At 40.8% G+C, this 19562-nt stretch overlaps 1 protein-coding gene and 1 long non-coding RNA gene across 8 annotated transcripts in view; both read left to right on the top strand.

Annotated features, from left to right (window-relative positions):
- lrp8 (low density lipoprotein receptor-related protein 8, apolipoprotein e receptor) overlaps positions 1-19562 on the top strand; it is a 167927-nt gene that overhangs the window by 28002 nt on the left and 120363 nt on the right. The window lies entirely within an intron of this gene.
- The window catches only part of LOC120733360, a 62088-nt gene that overhangs the window by 26477 nt on the left and 16049 nt on the right, over positions 1-19562 (top strand). The window contains exon 2 of the long non-coding RNA XR_005695808.1: positions 3499-19562. This exon is cut by the window's right edge and continues 16049 nt beyond it. This is a non-coding gene — a long non-coding RNA (uncharacterized LOC120733360). The remainder of the gene's footprint in view (positions 1-3498) is intronic.

The raw sequence follows: 19562 nt of genomic DNA, 5'->3' as shown, positions 1-19562 counted from the left end.
TCCCATGTTTGTTTTAGCTTTCCTGCATTTCCTGTGTTACTGCAAGATTATTGGGGAAAATGTGAATAATAATGAAGTGAGAATTTCTCCTTTGTGAATGGGGAAAACTGAGGCCAGCTGCTAAAATGTCAGCATAAGAAACGGGGAGAAAGACGGCAGACAGGCGTACAGTATTGCACACAGGTGGTGATATACACAGAGGCCCCTATAGGCAAACCACTTCTGTGTATGCTCAGAAGCTGCTGATAATACTGCTAGGACAGGTTGGAGGAGGAATTGCAAATAAAAGTGTGTGTTTGATGGAGACGGAGAGAGATGGAGCTCCGTGTCGAGTGAAAATGTCAGCCATCCTTGTGTAGCTTGTTGTTGAACCACAATTCAACATCGTGGCGAGAGAGAGAGAGAGAGAAAGGAGAAGTGTTCCTCTCTTAAGCTTTTCAGTTTCCCACTTTTCCTCTTCTTCTTGGGTCAAGGCTTTTATGACTCTTTAAGCTTTAATACTTCAGATGGCTGCAGAGAGAGAAGAAAAAGCAAACGTGACTTCATTTCATAATGCAGAATGGCTAAAGGTAAACAGAAGTTTGTTGCAATGACAAACCTAATTTTTTCCAAAGCTGAGGAAATATGCAGTTGCATATTTGAATATTAATATCAGTATAAAAATGTAACTCTGTCAAAGCCGTACTCTGATCAACATCTTCTGCTGCCTCAAAACGAATTGTAATCCACTTTTAATGTATCATCTACCGTTAACTGCATGTGTTGGACAATTAGATGGACCAAGAGCTAAACAAGGGAACACCTGGCCCTGTTTTACCACGCAAGTTCAGTTACCCGGATGAGTCAAAATCCTGCTTCATAATACAGTGAATCCAGAAATCTTTCAGTTACCTGGAATCGCTTATCCAGACAAATGTTTATCAACGCGCTAAGTTAACATGGTTTCCCCTGCGTGTTCACATGGAAGGGATGGTGTTGGCAGCATTTGACCAATCAAAAAACAGCATTTCATGGGTCGTGACGTTTCTTCCCCAGAAAATGATCCCTATGAGTGCCACCTACTTCAGAGACCTTATCAAATGGTGATTTAAAAATCTATAAAGAAAATAAAAAAAATAAATAAATCGGAGCGGTAAAATAGAAATTTTAATTCCAGTTGATTATTTTATCACTGAATGCGCTTTCGATGCTGCTGTTTATTTCTGTGGTGATGAGCGCACGTTGGAGCTCTGAAAGTTACAAATGGATACATTTGTAAGTTTAATGTTACTGACACACCTTCAGTCAGTGATTTTTAAGTAAGCAGTACAGAAAACCATGGATTAGCCCTAAAGTTACCTGATTAAGCCAGTATCCTGCTTCATAGTACAAGTCCCTTGTAAACAAATACTGGAAACTAAATGAATAACCAGGCACAAACACAAAGACAGGAAGTCATACCAACACAAGTACACAAGGTGACTGCAAAACACAAAGAAGTTGCTCGTACAAAATTACAACAGAAGGCAAAATTGCAGCAAAAACAGAACATGACAGATAACCCTGTATGTAAAAGTCGTAGATGAGCAACGAGTGGAACAGATCGACAGGCGTCGGGCTTCTACTAATGGCACATGACTCGGTAAAACATGTCCCTGTGATTTCTTACAGCTAGTTCATGAATAAACGATCTCTAACATGACACATAGTTGCTGGAACATTATAATCTCCATGCCACTGAGACAAACATAAGAAATATACTTAGGACTATTCAAACTGCACAATCTGGGTAAATGTAAGCTGTGGGGGTTTTTTTCTCTCACACTTGTGTGAATTAAAACAAAACATATCTTCATGTCTCTTTTGAATCTAAAACCATTTTTCGCATTGATTCTGATTGATATTTACCAAAGCCGGGAAAAATAGGAAAAGCCATAAAAAAGTTAGCCACTAAAAGCTTGCCAATTCAAATAATGTTCATTTTCTAAAATGATTATTGACCCTTGTATCAAGAGAAAATTTAATCTGTTTTAATTACCACTCGATTTTATGAGTTAAGTACTGATTTTAAACCTAGCTTTTCGTAAGCACACACTGTTAACAGCTGCCTGTCAGTCAGAACAAACTAGTTACTGTTTACTTCTTTTTTTCTTTTTAGTCTTCAGATTAATTACTAATAGTTTGGATTTTTTCTTCATGGTGTAACTGTAGACCTGCGATGGCTGATGTGTTCCATCTCTCTTTATATCACTATCAGTTTAATTAATGTGGCAGCCACAGACTGAATGAATGGAAAGGTCATAGCCAGGACTCAAACGCAAGATATTACATATCCATCTAATCTGTACTCAGCTCCCTGACTGGGAATTATGTTCATGTGATACACTTGTCCCAGTGTAACCCAGAGTCTGTATAGACAGAATAAGTTAGAGGACCACTGCCTTGTTATTTAGTGTCTGTTTAGCTCCTCAGGCAGTGCTTTTAAAAAATAAATGTTATTTTGACGGTGCAATTATATTGCAAGTGTTTGCATCAGACTGCTGAATTAAACGGTTGTGCAAGTCCAAAATGTGGTCCAGGTGCAGACCAACACATGTGAGCTTGTGTTTGTGAAAGCGGTGGGTTGCTAAATCTCAGTGCACTGATCCATAGAAACAAGACCACAGGACCCGCTTGTGCCACCTTCACACAGCTAAAAGCAGTCTGTATCACTCTCCCTGATGGGTTCTGCTGTACGGTACATCTGAAGTTAGTGTTGTAGAACGTAATCTTCCAAACATAACCGGAAACAGGATTGTTTGCCACTCGAGACAGATTAAGACGCAAGGTTTGAGCCCAGGCGCCCCACACCCACCTCCGGCAGGTTCAGTGAAACCAAATGCAACTTTTCCTTAGTAATGCTTTAAACACGGCTCTCACACACTTTGCTTATACTCAGTTTTATAACTCGCTGATAATGCCCTCTTTCCCTCCATCTCATTTCGATTGTACCGGCCAAATGACCTCTGTTAGGAATATTGATTTGAATGGGAATGCCTGTTCAAGCCTTTCTAAATCTGTGCGCTCGCCATCCGTGGAAGAAAAAAACATGCTGTTCTGTCGCTCGCTGGGAAAATGTCATTACACCAGCTGTCTCAGGCCCGATGCCCACCGCAGCCACTCGACTGGCTGCTGAAACTCACAGAAACGCACAGAAAACGACATAACGCTGCATCGTGGGAGGATTCCTAATAAGATGTTATGCTGATATTCCCATCTATAGTAAGTGCAGCCATAATGACAAATAATATATAATAATGTAATAATATATACTTATATTTCAGTTTCAGTTGGGGAACTCGGCATCTGCTGCTGGTAGATAGAGATGTCTGGCCTACCACAAGCTACCACATCTGCTTAATATGACTAATGGATTAGATTAAGCTGGGGTGATATGCATGTACTGCATGCATGTCTGCTGGGATGGGACGGGGTGGAGCTGAGTGAGAGATTGTGTTTGTAAGCATTTTATTTCCCCAGAGTGTGTGTGTGTGTGTGTGTGTGTGTGTGTGCGTGTGTGTGTGTGTAAAAGGGGGGTCTGTATGCATGCATGTGCAATAAATCTGCATTAATTAGATGTGAGAGAGGGAGGGAAAAAAATTCAGCAACCCAGAATTTTTGGCAGAATTTTGACGCGTGCAACGTCAAAGTCAAAAATTGTTCGAGAGATTCAGGGCATCTTTTAACAATGATATTAATCTCTTTGTATGCACTACTTTATTAAGAGGCCTAAAAAAACAAACAGAAGACATAAACTGTTTAAGCGTTCTCTGTAAGGGATTTTGTCTGACTAAGTATGAGTGTGAATAGGATGAGTAGGATGTTACGCTGGCTTTATATGAAATTGTGGTGCGGTATTTTGGCTGTGTGGTCTGCCACGTCAAGCTCTGTGTTTTTGGGGATGATGAATTTCACTGTAAAGAAACACTCCTGTAGTAATAATCAGTAGAACCAAATTTGATCCATTTCAGGAAGCAGCATAACAGCATTTTTGGGTAAAATGTACTTTGTTCGGCCTGAAGACCTGATCTGACGACAAGATCGATCAACAGTCTCTAAGCTCTTGACAGAGTCGTCCATGTTTACCCTGTAGGCCCCACTTCAAAACCATTTCCTATGACAGCAAACAAGCTTATAAAAACTTAATAGTTTAATTAAAGTTAAATGTGAGCAGTGCAGTTTCCATCTACTAACCCTAGGGCTCGTTTCAATCTGATGATGCCTGATGTTTTCATGTGCTGTCTAGATTTCAAAATCAGTTTTCACTTAAGTTGAGTTGCATAAGAGGCCATTGTACAGCTGAGCGTAACAGATAACACGGGGAGAAATAGAGTAGACGGGAGCATAATGGACCGTGAACCAGACTTAAAATCACAACATTATGAGCAGAAGTATTATAAACCCATCTGGAGCGCAGTACCTCCCTTCATACCTTCTCTCTTTTTTTTTTTCTTTTTTTTTTCTCCTCGAGGCAAAGACTCCTCAGGCAATTTAGACATGACGGCATCGACAGTCCTCAGAAGCTGGAGGTCAGAACAGTGAGGAAGGCTTTATGCATGACAGTCTTTGTTAGCCACTGTTACAGTAGGTGTGTGTGTGTGTGTGTCAGAGAGTTGGAGAAAGCGAGAGAGAGGATGCCCTGGAGTTGTGACTTGCTGTGGGGCTCATCTCTTCTCATCCTCCTTCCCCCCATCACTTCATCCTCCTCCTCGTCATTGCCTGTGGTGTTTCTCTGTCACTCTCTGTTAGTTAATCAATGTTGTGTGATATAAAAAAATCACTATATTTGAAAGAATAATTCTGCTTTGTTAAAGCGGGGGGAGGTGGGGAGGCAACGTGTATCTTTTGCAGCATTAGACAAAAACAAAATCTATACTAACCTTTCAGCATTTTGTAATTCAAGCAGCCTGAGAGGGAACAAGACTCCTGCACATCCTCTGGGCTCTCGCTTTGTCTAGATTTCTGCCAACTTCTGTGATCAGCTTTGGTGTTTTTAGCCATACTTTCTATCAGTAATACCAACATTACACTCAGCAAGTTAAGTGCGTAGAATCACACTGGCATGTCCTGATATGTCCTGATACCAACAATCCAATGTTGATGCCTACTCCAGCAAGTGGAAGGGTTGTGGTTTTAAAGCTTTCTCTATGTCATGTGAACAGTAGCATGGCTGTTTGGCGAACACATTTGATATATAACAAGTACTCAAGTATACCTTAAAGCTAGCCGAAGATTTTACAGGAAAAGAATCTCGGTGGGATCGTCACTATAGTATTTCTATAACTTTATCTTCTCTGATACCGATCAGTCTGTCAGCAATGACCCAATACTAGTGATCTTGTTTTTAAAAATTGGAAACATGTTTAAAATTCATAGAAGGAATTTTTTTGGAACATGCTGTGACCTTTATTCAGCAGGATAAGAAACAGTTTCTTTCCACCGATAAAGAAAGTGTAGTTACTGTAATACAGGGGGTGGCTGTAGCTCAGGAGGTACAGTCATCTACTGATCAGAAGGTTGGTGGTTCGATCCCTGGCTCCCCCAGTCTGCATGCCAGGTATCCTTGGGCAAGATACTTACCCCAAGTTCATCCATGCATCCATCAGAGTATGAATGTTAGGAAGCACTAAAAAGCTTAGAATAAAGTGCTTGTGTGATTGGGTGAATGTGGCAAAGTTCTTCGAGTACTCTGGGAGATTGGAAAAGTGCTATATAGGAATGAGCCATCCATTTTCAGCCACTCATTCAGGGCAAACTGGTAATATACTATAAAATTGATCTAGGGACAGGCTTTTGGGTCATAGACTCTATTTTTAGTTTCCTTTTCTACTTTGGGCATAGTCTCAGGTCCGTTGATGAATGAGGTTTGCGAAGATACTGGTTCCAGGCAAGGAAAGCGGTAAATGTGGCGAAGAAAAGTCAGATTGCTTTTCCCGAAATGCAATCTCGAAACCACTGGCTATCATCTGGGGACAATTTGGTTTTCTAGCAATTGATCTGCAGATGTAAATAATGACATCTGCTAGCTGCACCACAAGCACTGAAATATTGACCACTGTCCCCAAAAGCTAAGGTAGCAAGCAACTGATGAGCTCGGATATGGCTGTGATGGTGTTAAAACCTTTTCAGGTCCAGCCATGATTGGTGACTTTCCACATTTTTTTGGAAGGCAATACAGCCTTTGGGAATGCTTAATAACTAAATATGTCTGTGAAGGTTCTCACAGACATAATAACTAAATAATAACTAAAATCTTTAAAACATCCACTGCTGGCTATAGACTGTGACTGTCACTTTCTGCTTTACTCCAGGCAGGTGTTTTATATGTAGTCTATGTAAACAGTAATGCTTACTTTCAAATCATTTTCCCCCAAAATGAGCCAACATACACCAAAATTACTTTTCTAGGCTAACATTTTGTGTTGGACACAATGTGGATCAAAACGGTGGAAGGTGATGGATAATTATCAGATAATGATTTGTTATGGATAAAATTCTATATCTCTTGAGCAAGAGCAATCAAAATACCTGAAAGCAGGTCTTGTTCAGTAAATACTCTTCTGAAATGTCATGCAATAATGTTGCATACAATTGTGCGCTCTGAGTACCGAGAATCCAACTCTGAGGATGACATTCTGGCAGAACAGATAATAATTTAACTGTCTGCATTTCTAAACAAAAAGCTTGCTCTAATTGCAGCATGTGCAGCATTCAGTTAAAATCTTATGCTTGCTAATAGCTTTCAAGGCACATAAAGAAATGTTGGTCCAAGCGTCACCCTCCCCTCGTAGAGATTCCTCTACTCTTTGCTCCAATTACCCGAGTGCGGTCCGCCATAATGACTTGTCGCCATTTGTGTAGAGAGGAGGGGAGGGTGTATGAGAACAAGAAGTGTCGGAGAGAGAAAGCATGAAAGGGTGATGAGGTGTAAATGATCTCCATCCCACTGCTGTGCTGCTTGTTTCCCCATCCTATCTCGATTTTCATACCGCTTACGTGCCTGCAGTCTCGGTGGTGGTGGTGAGGGGGTTTTCATTCGCTGCTTGAGCCCACATTTGCTTCTTGAGATGCAACACATCCACAGACTTTGCATTAGTTGAATCTAAGGAGTTGACACCTCTCCTTCCTAGGATCTAATGTGAAAGCTCACCTCCTACCACTGTCGTTACCCTCGCGTGATCCTGTTTTTCCTTTCTGCCCTTCTAGGCTTTGGGGTGGACTTTGGACCTCGCTCTAGTCTTCACCCTTGCTTTTCTTTTTCTTACTTTGCCCCTGTTGTCTGCTTTCCCTTAGACAAGATCACACAGAGTTAGAAAACCACCTGTCTTTTTTCACCTGCTGCCATAGATTTATTTGGAGGGTTTGAACAGAAGCAGGAACCACTCCACTGCATTCCCACTGAAAGAAAAGCGATGATTTATGCTTTTAAATGTGTTTATATCTCATAAGAAATGTTTCATCATGTGGTTTATTTATGAAAGTGGTGCCTATCTCTTTTTATGTAAAATGTGTATGAAATCACCATACGAGATATGGATATGCCATGCTAGACTTGTACATAGGGGAAACTGGAAGTTTATTTTCCTCATATGGCTTAAGTCTCTTTATAACACCACACCACAATGTTAATGACCCATTCTGGACCCACTTATAGCCATAATTTAACTCCTTGTCTCCTGTGGATTACTACCATTTGTTGGCTAAAGTGCTCCTTTGTTCAGCAGCAGTTAATTATGAAAAGGGGATCAATTGAATTATTCGGCTCCCCTCAGCAGGGAAAGTAAAGGCATACCTCTTATTGTCAAGTCTGACCAAAAGCTTTACAAAGAAATTCTGTTCTTGCAGAGTACTGCAGTTTTCCTTTACCAACATTACCTCTTTTTTTTTTTTTTTTTTTTTTCCCTGTCCTGAAAATCATTATATGTTGTTGTGCATTGTGTTATATTGCCTGGGGAATGATTCACAGGAGGGAGATTACAAAATAGGGTAATCATAATCCTGACATTTATTTGCAGTTGAGTTTTACACAAACGATTGCATCTCGATAACATGTTTTCTTTATCAGCCACCAGCACTGTAAAACTCAATTTTCCTTCTGGGCAATACTTTCTTTGTCCAAAAAGGTCTAGCCTCAAAGCACAGAGAACTCTCTAGAATATAGACTTTGAACAGCTCCCTCTATAGCAGCAGAAACCATTATACAACTGTTTTCACAGGGCAAACACTTCCCATGACTTGTACACTGATGGTAATGTGTCATTTAGATTTAAAGTGTCAGATGTTGAATATGAAATGCATACGTGCCCAGAGTTTCCAAAGACATTGAAGGATAATTCCCTGGAGTACTCTGTCGCTGTACCGCTGTAAAGTAAATCTGTCTTTTTGTCAACTTATTTGTTTTGGCCCCCAACCAACCAAACATGGTTCTGCACGAGGTTATTTCCTGTTAAAAGGGTGTTTTTCTTTCCCACTGTTGCCAAGTGCTTGCACGATGCTATGTGTCAGGCAGGGGATGGTATAAGACACTCACTGAAAGATGCACTTTATATATCAATCCAATGTTTCGTGTGTCAGGTTTAATAAACACACCTCGTGCCTTTCCTATTAGGAGGAATATATTGCAGATACATAATTTCTGTAAAGAGAAATTGTTTTCCCAAGTTGGCATCTTCCTTTCCACTGGCAGTCTGTGAACATGAATGTGTTTATAGATGTAACAAGAGTGTTTCTGGCCCCTTAATAGCTCCTGTTATTGGGTGCCTGAACATTACCACCTTGGAGGAATAGCTCTTTGGAAACCCGTTAAAGAGAGCTGTCACTCCAAGATGGAGCCTTACGAGATGTCGCTATAATAATGATGAACGATGCACCTAAACTGGCCTTTTGGTCTCTATTAACGCACACACCCGGCAACGTCCATATACTTACACATGAGTTGTCACTTAGTCCCTGCTATCTAATGCGATGATATTCAGGGTGTCAGTCTGCGCTCATCCATGCATGGATTCATTTATTTGGAGGGGGACTGTGTTAAAATATTAGCATATATTTCTCCTGGTGTGCGGCCATGAAATAGAGGTGTTAGTCATGTTCTAGATTTGTGCTTAAAAGCACTTGTTAATTTGGAAAAAATAAGGCACCAATCTCTTTCCAATGGCGGTGGTTAAGGAACGTTTCAAAAGTAAAAGCTTTAATAAAAATTACAGTCTGACTTAAATAAAAACTTCTCTCCCAGAACAACTTACACTGAGGAACATTTATTTGTATTCTGTCCTCATAATCAATATCCAAGTAATAAGGATGGATTAATTGCTTATTCATCACCTAACACCCAGTCCCTAATCCCATCCCTGATTATCATAACAGGCATTATCATGGGTGGCTCAGTGTTGCCACACGAGATGCTGGATCTTAACAGTTGAACTGTTGAGCTGCTGTGGTGTTTGAATTTTGCATGTACTTTCCCATTTTCCTCATACATGAGTATCAGGTTTTTTTGGCCATTTACATGTTTGTTTCCTGGTCTTGTTTCCTCATTAAATCGAGCTTCCTTCCCTATATGTGCCATGAAATACTCCAGCTTAGAAGCACAAAGTATAAGGTTTAGTCAAAAATAGATCCTGATGTTCTGTCAAGCAATAGAAACGTTCTGGTTCCATGCAAAGGTAGTTCGTAGAAGAAGTCTTATTTCCCTGTAGCTTGACTGGGTGCAGTCAGGATACTTGCTAGACGGGTGGAAAAAATAAAGTGATTTGAATGAAGTGAACGTCAAAGGTTCTCAACTATGTTACCCAAATATGTCATTAGAGCAACTGAATACATACATGTACAAAGCTGAATCTGTAGTTGTAGTTGTACAGCAGGCTGTGTATTACAGTGCTGTGATGCCTGGAGGTTTAATGTGCAGGCTTACCCATCGGGTTTTTTTCCTTTGCTTTCCTTTCCTGATGTAAGTGCAACTGACCCTTGACAGTAAAAACCCGAGGCTGTCTTTGCTCATCTAAATGTGGCACATCTGTAATTTACTGCTTACAGCTCGACAATGTAGACCTGTGACTGTCACAGCCTTTTCTGCTTGATTGGCAGTCGATGAAATTATCATTTCTTCTTCCATCCACCTACACCTCTACCTCATCCCCCTTTCTGGCAAGAATGCTGACTCATGATTTTCATACATCATTACCCCCCCCCCCCCCAGCTTTCTGCATTTTCATCACCGTGGATGTGCTGGCGTCTTCCTCCTCCGCTCGAAATGCTCCCATTCCAGTGTTTCTTTCTTCTGCACTGACTGTGCCGCATGATCCTGTCATGTGTTGTTTCTTAAGAAGACTTTTTAGGAACAGGCTTTCATCTGCTTCTACAAGAAATTCTTCCGAGTTGACGGCTTTTCCCAGGCCTTTAGGGATCTGTAAACAGTGCAAGAGCAGCTGAAGTGGTGGGCAGTCCTGCTGTTCTATGGGCAGGCCACAATGACTTTGGCATGCAGGACAATCAAGGGCTCCTTTCTTTTTTTTCTTGAATGTCTTTCTTGCTCTCTAGTTACATTCAGTCACTCTTTTTTTCTTTTTTCTCCTCCTCTCCTCTTCCTTTTGCCACCTGCTCCTATTTTTCCCCCTCCCTTTTTATCTGGGAACAGAGGCTTATGAAGGCACTGACCCCAATACCAGTTTGCTGAGGATGAAGAGTTGAATGAAAGCAAATGAAACACAAAGACCTCCCTTACTCAGCTGAAGCCACACACGCACTAGAACACAGGATGAACTTTCAGACAGTTTTACATCTTCCACACACTGAAGTTCTCTTTTAAAGGCCAATGTCTGTCTGGGGCTTTTTACTTACAGATTTTTATATGAGAACACATGTCATTATCATTGATATACTGGCTTATGTGTGTGTGTGTATGTGGGGGGTTTATGTATATGACTGATTGCTCCTTTTTTGCACAGCAGGTTTGCTTTAAAGGAGTTTTAAAAACCTGTAACAATCTGGTTGTATGGTGCAAATCATTTTAAGATAACTTCACCTTCATCTTTCCTTGAAAAATCTGCAATAATCAAGATCCCTTGTAGCAGAATTATGCTACGTGATCAGACTCACAAATCCCCTCACAGATTTACATGAACTCGTGATGGCATGACTGGTTGTGCCCAGAGTGGAAACAAAGTCTTTTCAACTTGACACAAAAGTGTAACTTCCAGATGTCTTCTTCCTGACTTTGTTTCAATTTTATTTTACTTTATTGCATCTTTAATTGACTTTACTCATTATCCTGACAAAGCTGAAGAAATCACCATAGAGGGTACAAAAGATACCAAGATATTCCCAGGCCAGCCGAGACATGCAACCTCTCCAGCATGTCCTCCTTCTAGTAGTACATACCTAGAACATCTTACCCAGAAGGTGACCACCTCACCTGACTCCTTTCGATGTGGAGGTGTAGCAGCACCTCCCAAACGGCCGAACTCCTTACCCCATCTGTAATTGAGAGGACCTCTACCCTTCTGAGAAAGCTCATTTCCGCTGCTTGTAACCACAATCTTATTCTTTCACCTTCAAAATATAATAATAGTAGCCCTAACAAAAAGGTCAGGCCTAGATGAACAGAGTCACAGCGTTTTTCCATGACGATGTCTGGGCAGCAGCTCCATCTGGTGGCAGTTGGCTGCTACGAAACAAGGCTATTTAGGCTAGCACTGCTAACGAAGGCTACACTTACTAGGGTTTTGACCTTACAACATATCGTGCCTTGAGGTGACAGCTGTGATTTGACTTTATATATAATAAAATTTAACTTTAACAAATCTGAATTTAGCAAACCAATCTGCCACTGTGTCATTCATGAAGAGGTTTAAAATAGAGTGCTTATTAAATAATGTGATTAAATGTTTCAAATAGCTCTTAGAAGACACGTGCAGTGTGTGGATAGATGGTATTTGTTGTCGTTCATTAGACTGTGCTCAATTCAGACTGTTTTCTTAGTGCTTTTTAACTTTCAAATTGGTCTGATTTTGATTCTCTTATTTAAACCAGTAAATTAGTTGCTCGGGGATATCTCTGTGGACTGTCCTGACACTTGGTAAAATTCCATTCTAAAAGTCTAGCGGGATAATTGGTATTGACCACAGCACAGCTTGTGCCTGAGAGCACAGAGTCACAAAATGCTGTTAAACTTCTTCACTCAAGGGAAAGAGGAACATTATTTGATCCCAGGTGGTTGTTGCCTCCACAGCTACTAATTAACCCCCTCCAACACTGAAACAATGATAGCCTTGCTAAGGCTATTGCCAATCTTCGTCCAATATGCTGTTTTCTGCAAAAAGAAAAATTTGAGCATCATTGTAATTGTTCCACAACCAGTCATGCATTTGCCTAGTTTATGTGTGAAAATGTGGTTAACTTATTTGTTTATCTGTATGACTCCTCAAAAAACAGACTCGTCAGATGGTCCACCTGTACTTGTACGAACAGTCACCTAGACCTCACAGTCCCACATTGTGGCTTTAATCTCACTCCCACTTGCACAATTTGAGGATGAGTGTAGGTGGTGGTGGTGGTGGTGGTGTGATTCCTTAAAAAGATCAAAGTAGCTAAAGCAAAATCTGAGAACAAAGAAAGGAGTGTTATTCTCAATTTGCCTGAAAAGGAGAGGCTTTAGCTGCGTAGCCCTTGTACCCTTCAACTTTGTACTTGGCAGAGTGTTTAAACACCATCTTATTTTTAGTGATGGAGAAAAGGCAGGGGGGGAAAAAGGAAAATTAGTTGCAAGATCTTAAAGGAAGTAATTGGATAAAATATTCCATATATGGGATTTAGCTTGTTTAAAAATGACCCTTGTTCTTGTTCGTATTATTTGTAATGTGCAGAATGTGTGCTCTCTCTTTCACATATACATACATGCACGCACACACAAACTGTGAGCCGTGGTAATGAAATGCTTGGCTGTCAGAAAGGCTTAAACCTGTTTCAGATGGTTTCCTTTTATTTGCCTTTTTAATAAAAATGGGATTACTGCATCCCAGCCACAGTGTGGAGTTATGATATAGAGGCATGGCACTGACAGTTACATATGGGGCTGAGCTCTGTGGGACAAGCCTCAGGAACAGGAGAAAATCTCCTCACTATTGATTTGTCTGGTTGGAATCGGTTTTGAAGGGCCTCCCTTCTGTTAGTGACTTTATTTTCTGTAAGCAAAAATGCTTTTAGCATTGAGATTAAGACAAATGGCTTAATATGAGTGTTTAATGGTTATATCCAACCAAAACCAGACCCAGTACAGTGTGTGTTACTGCTCGACAAGAAGGTCATTTTCTGTAAACGCTATGTACGGTAGGAAGAAGCATTTTCAGTTTGTGAATAAATGATCTGTCCGTTCTATTTTTAGATGCACATGAAGCATGATTGGAAAAGGATTTGTTGCCCTCTACTGCATTTCTTTTAAGCTAATTTTCTTTAGAAGATTTGTGAATACAGGTATAAGTATGCATATCTAAATTCAGTAGACGGGAAGGACATTTACCTTCCAACTGATTGCATTTTACGTATGTGGCTAGAGACCGGCCCCATGTGTCGTATGAAACATTATACCTGTGTTTTTTGTTTTAGTTTTTTCTGGAGAAGGAGTCAGCTTCACCAAAGAAGTGAAAATGTGAAGAAAAAGGCATAACACCACAAGAATCTTGATAACATCTCATCTTCTTCCTCCTCACCTCAATCCTAATATCTTGAACAGAAGTTAGGACTCTAACGAAACATGATTACTCATTCACAATATTATTGCAATTACTTATTATCAGCAGATTAGACATGCGACCTTCCCGTCTCTGGACAGCTCACGAGCTAGCTAGACAAAGCAACAGCTGGTTATAAGATAAGATTAGGCTACCTGATGTTAGGCTCAAGTGTCCTCAAAATCATACTTGGCCTTTAATAAACAGTTTGATTACATTCTCAGGTTTTATGAGAATTTCTTCACTAAATGTCAAAGTCCAACAATATTAGATCCACTTCAAAGACGGTTTCATTAACACTGGGTAACAGCAGCTAACGGAGGCTAACAGCGGCAAAAATGGCGTCACTTATTGTTAGAAAGGTTCAGCATGTCCTCAACAGCTCACCGGGGTATGGGTGTCATCAGTCAGAAGAGCTTCACAGAGTTATTAACTCATAATGTACTCCGTAAAGTTAACCTGCTCCAGAGTAAATAGACAAGCCCGCATATCAACAGGTGTTGCATGTACGCAAGAATAATATTTATTACGTGTCACTGGACTGACAGCCTACCCGGATAGTGAAAGACCTTGCGATGGAACTGGTCTGGAGTCACTTTGCTATCTGCAGATGAACAGTGAGTTATTGGGGTGACTCAGTAATAAAACTAGTTATCTAGTGGTGATATTTAACACCCTGTAACTTTAAAAAATGTGGCCATTTTAGAGACACATTTTAAGAAAACCAAAACAACTTCTTAAGATTGTCAAAATCAGCTTTCTTTTGCTCAGTGTCATTTCATGCCTCTAAAAATAAAAGGCCACTGCAACTCATCATGTATATGCATTATTCATTTCTACTGTACACAGCAGTTATGAAAGTCATTGTAATACCAACTCCAGGTAAATGCATTATTGATGATATTTAATGATGTTGAATTAGCATATGGAAAAGACTCGTGCCGTGCCTTGAGCGCTCTCCCTTGCATTCCAGTGGACTATTTTTGCCAGGCGACCCCGTGTTGTAATGAGGAATGTGTTTATGCAGTCTCATTTCCACTAGAGTGAAGTGCCCTTAGGCAGAGGCAGAGCACTGAGAACATTTTCACTTGCATATGGAGGGACTGTGTGTATTGTTTGAGTTCATCTTTATCTTTTTTATTGCTTTAAGATTATTTTGGACGAATACTGGACAAATTTGCATTAAAATTACTACTGTGGATGAGACAGTACATGCATTGCATTGCATGTATGCAAGAATAATATTTATTACGTGTCATGACGTAATGATTATTGCGTATCGTAGCATCACTGACCGTGATATCGGACAATGCATTGCAGTAACACTCAGATTCTAACCCACTGACATGAGATGCTGCACTTGGCTTTTGTTTCATCCTACATTATTTTTCCTGTGAGCATTCAACCTTGCATTTATAAACCAGTTTTTTTTTCTTTTTTCTTGATGAATACTGATTTACATCATTTATTTGTGCTACAGTGAGATTTTTTTTTCTCTTTTCCACACCTTGGTGAGGTTATTCTTGTCCTCCAATGCTGCCACGGCTCACTGTTATTAGCTGTAATCTTGCTGTAGGGATCAAAGAAGAGATCAGAACCAATCCTTGTTTGCCCCACCCCCCCCCCCCGCCCGGCCCCCTTCCCTCTATTGTGATGAAGGAACTGAGATGTTTAGGTTGTACAGTACAAATCTGGCAGAACGGAAATGAGGAGACGTTATCACCTACCTATCTTGATACAATACAAATTGCTTTTGCAAGGATACCTGCAATATACCACGGCTCTCTTCCCTTTCACCCTCCTATGAGCCCCTCCCTTTTTGTAGTGCATCTCTCTCTCTCTTTTCTCTCTTCTCCCCCCCCACATCCAGCCCCCACATCCAGCCCCCACCCCCCCACATCTCGTGTGAGACATCCATAAACACGGGGCACATATCGCTGTCACTTCTCATTTATCAGGCTCATTCGTTTCACTGCAACATAACATCGTCTTCATTCATGTGTTCATTTCTACCTGGAACAGATACTGCTCTTTTTTTCTTTCCTTTTTTTTTTTTTAGACTTGATTGTTGAAACGTTGCCACATTAACGCTGTAAATAAGGTGAGAGGGATAGCTAGCAGTTTGTATGGCTAAATAGCCTGAATCAAGCTAACAAAGGGGGTAGAACGAGAAATGCTTTGTGTAACATTTTGAATACAGGGTAGAACAGCCTGCACCAAAGTTGGGGAAAAAAGATGAGCCAAACTGTAGAGCAGAAAAATGAAAAGCAAAGCATTTTTTTTCCCAGGGTGCTTTCAGTCAGACATTTCTGTGATTAAACCATCACAATGAGGACATCTTGTTCAATACATGTGGACGCCTCTTGTTTGACTTCTGTTTATAAATACTCACATCAACTCCTTAAATTAGCTTTTAGATAGATCTCTGTTTGAATGATGCTGACAATTTTTTTTTATAAAAATTGCATTTTCAGTCTGTACTACAACTAAAGACTTACCGCTCTCCTCCTCCTCCTCCCACCGATATTCTTCTTTTTTTTTTTTTTTTTTTACATCTACAAACTGCAGCTACTATATGACCTTGTTGATGGAAAATTGCACCACTTCATAACTAAAAAAAATCCCAACAACCCCCAAAAAAGCAAAACAGCAGCATATTACCCTTTCAAAGTGTTGAATTTAAATCTGTGTTCATTGATTTCTGGCCGTTGGGGAGGTGTAAAGAACCCTCTTACATTATCTCCTTGTGACGCTACTGTCATGCACGAGGCTTCTTTTATACACATTATTGTAAACACAGAACAATGTTGGAGATTTTGTGTGTGTGTCTGTGTCCATGAAGTCATTACACCTCCACCTGGCTCTTTAGCTGCTAATGCGTCACAGTGCTTACCATCTGGTCGTTAAGTTTTTTTTCTGCTCGCCTTTTATTGCGGGGAAGGCAGAGCGCGCCGAAATGAGCTGAGGTGACCTGCTTACCCTGGTGAAATTTTTCTGTCGGTTAGTCACTTCGGACGGATGCCCCTCATTCTGCACGACGACTTGATGTATTCTTTGTGTAAATGTGTTTTATTAAAACAGATGGGTGTGTATGGGTGTGTAAGGGGCAGGTATCTTTCTGCACACACACAAAAAAGGAAACGACTAGGTGAGAAGGGCTTTGTGATGACTGGAGGTAGAGACGCACACACAAACGTATACGTACACAGACACTGATAGCTGCAGACAGGCACCACAATGCCAAGGCAAGGTCGCAGCAGGTCACTGTCCCGCCGTTAGCCTCTCGAGCACGCTGAGTTCAAAGGCTTCTCTCACTGTCTCTTTCGTTGGCTGTCTTCCGACTGTACCACTTTATGCCGGAGACGTAAACAAAACAAAAAAAAGTTTTGAATATTACAAAATTGTGTTTCATAATAGTCTCAGATGAAGTGGTGACTAAGTGCTGACCAGCAGCTCTTGCTGGTGGTGACGAAGCTCTAAACGTCCCGATCCGCGCGGTCAAAAATAAGGCTATTGTAAGCTCCTCTGTAGGAATTCATTCCAGGTTGGTCCAGGTGTGTATTTATTAAAAGAGGGATGATGGTGGCTATGACTCCAACTAGTCCCGAGGGACCTAGTGGCCTAGTAACAGCTGCCTACGCGCACACGCTTAAGCATCCGAACACTGTCATGGTGAAAAGGTGGGGGGGGGGAAATCACCTTTTCTTAAACTGGTGTATCACACAGCTGTTCTGACCTTGTTCTGGGTTGCTACGAGTTACAGGCATGTGTCAGAACACCGTCTTTGTCTGTGCAGCCTTGACAAGCGTCCTTCCCGTGTGTGTGTATTCTTGTGTGGTTTTGGCACGTGTGATATGTTAGCTGTCCAGAATCTCAGAAATCAGTCATTTCCACCTCCCTCGAAAATCCCCTTCAAACCAAAACCTACAGCCCCATTCAGAGCGCTGTCGGGCTGGAGAACCATCTAAACACCACATTACGGGAAATAATGGAGGAATTATCCTATAATGTACTTTGTCACAGGAAAGGAAGGGGGATTTGCATTACACATGTAATCTCCTCACCTCAGAAATAATTGGACTTCCACCTTGAGATCATCCCATCAGAGATGTAGGAAGATTACCATTCACTCTAGACAAAGATGGGAAGCAAATGAGGGATTGTAAGGAACACTGGGAATCTTTTTAGTTTTACAAGGCCTGCTGATGGACAGAGAAATAAGTCCTTGGCTACAAAGAAAAGCTGCAGAAATGTCGGGTTTAAGGTAGTGTTATGTGTGAAATTCATGAAAATATTATCTGCTTTTTATAGTAAAGTTGAAAAAATAAGTGTTTGGGAAATGAAAAGAGGATGTTTGTGATGTTTGCTGTTTAAAAATAGGCCACGGAGTTAAAGAAGTTCAAAGTTTCTGCTGAACTTCTTATTGTTTTGCAAAGACAGCAAGTTTATTGTGGAATCATTTCTCAAGCACTCTAGACTTTCAAGTCCAGTGATTGTGCACAAGTGTAAAAGGAGTGAAACATCTTCCTTTTGACTGATCAGAAATTGCCAGTTGATTCCCTCGGCGCCCTGAGCAGAAGCAGAGAGAGGCACCTTTGGACATCTTTTAAAAGAATCCTTTAAAGCTTTATTTACTCCTTTTGCTGAGTGGTTCGGGCAGTTTGAAGAACAGTTTTTTGAAATCTTTGGTGGATTTTTTTTTTTCTTGATCCAAGTGAAGTGTAATATTTAGATGTAATTCAACTAAAATCCAAGTACTTTGACATTTTAATTTTCAAAAAGTGTTACCATGTCCACTGACAGATCTGCATGTGCAATTATGTCTGCCAAGTAGTCCAAGTTCAGTAATTAATGAGACGTTGCAGACTCTAATGCACATTAGAAGGACATAAAATATCTTTGATCTGCATTTGATTGTGGTGCTTGTGTACAAGAGCGGTCAAAGCTGCCTTTGAGATCAGCAGCTATCTCTCTAGCCTTGACGTGGATCGTCATCAGAAAAGAGACAGCTGCATATTCAGCGGTATGAAATAGGAATGGCACAGCAGTGGCCTACGGGAAAGAAAAAGAAAAAGGTTGGAGGTTAATACATATCCCCAGACACATACATATATAGTACAGAGGGAGGAGAAGCTGTTATGGTGGGCTGCTATCCATCCCCTGCCCCAGTACTGGCAAGAACTGAAGTTAACGCACGCTCACATGAACACACACCCGAACAAAATGTGTGCTCTCTAATAACCTCCCTCTTTGTAAATCTGCTCACACACAGATTGGACTCCTGAGTCTGGTTCCTGGCTTTAGTCACTGTGAAAATTGAAGCCTTCAGGATTCCCATTGTAACAGGCCAAAATTACTTGGACACCAGCTGGGCGTGTGCATGCATATATACATGTTTATGTGATCCTTGTGTGTCTGTGTGTGTGCGTGCAATATGTCGCAGTAGAATTGTAGGCATAGGAGACTACCGGTATTCTGCTGGTTTCCATATATGGACGTTTTTGCCCCGCGTTCTTCGTACACAAATAATCTGTGTGCAAATGGTAAACGGCTCCAAGTGTGCTTCTGCTTTCTGTTTTAGAAAGCAGAAAAAGGACGCTACCTCATATCATTTCGATGTGAAGTATCCGCAGATTTTCCCTGCCCAACACATGGCAAAGATACGTTACATAAATAGGATGGGTTTCAGCCATTGATTTCATGAATACCTAGGCCATCTAGTTTATTGCCAAGTAGCAAGTTTATTTCTGAGCACCGGTTCCCCACTGGCCTGCTCACATTAATCTCAGTCCACAGGCGAACCAAATGCACAGAGCT

This window comes from Simochromis diagramma, unplaced genomic scaffold (assembly GCF_900408965.1).
Source record: "Simochromis diagramma unplaced genomic scaffold, fSimDia1.1 OVJJ01000284.1, whole genome shotgun sequence".
In the NCBI taxonomy this organism is placed as follows: domain Eukaryota; kingdom Metazoa; phylum Chordata; class Actinopteri; order Cichliformes; family Cichlidae; genus Simochromis; species Simochromis diagramma.
This window is presented reverse-complemented; position numbering and strand designations above follow the sequence as displayed.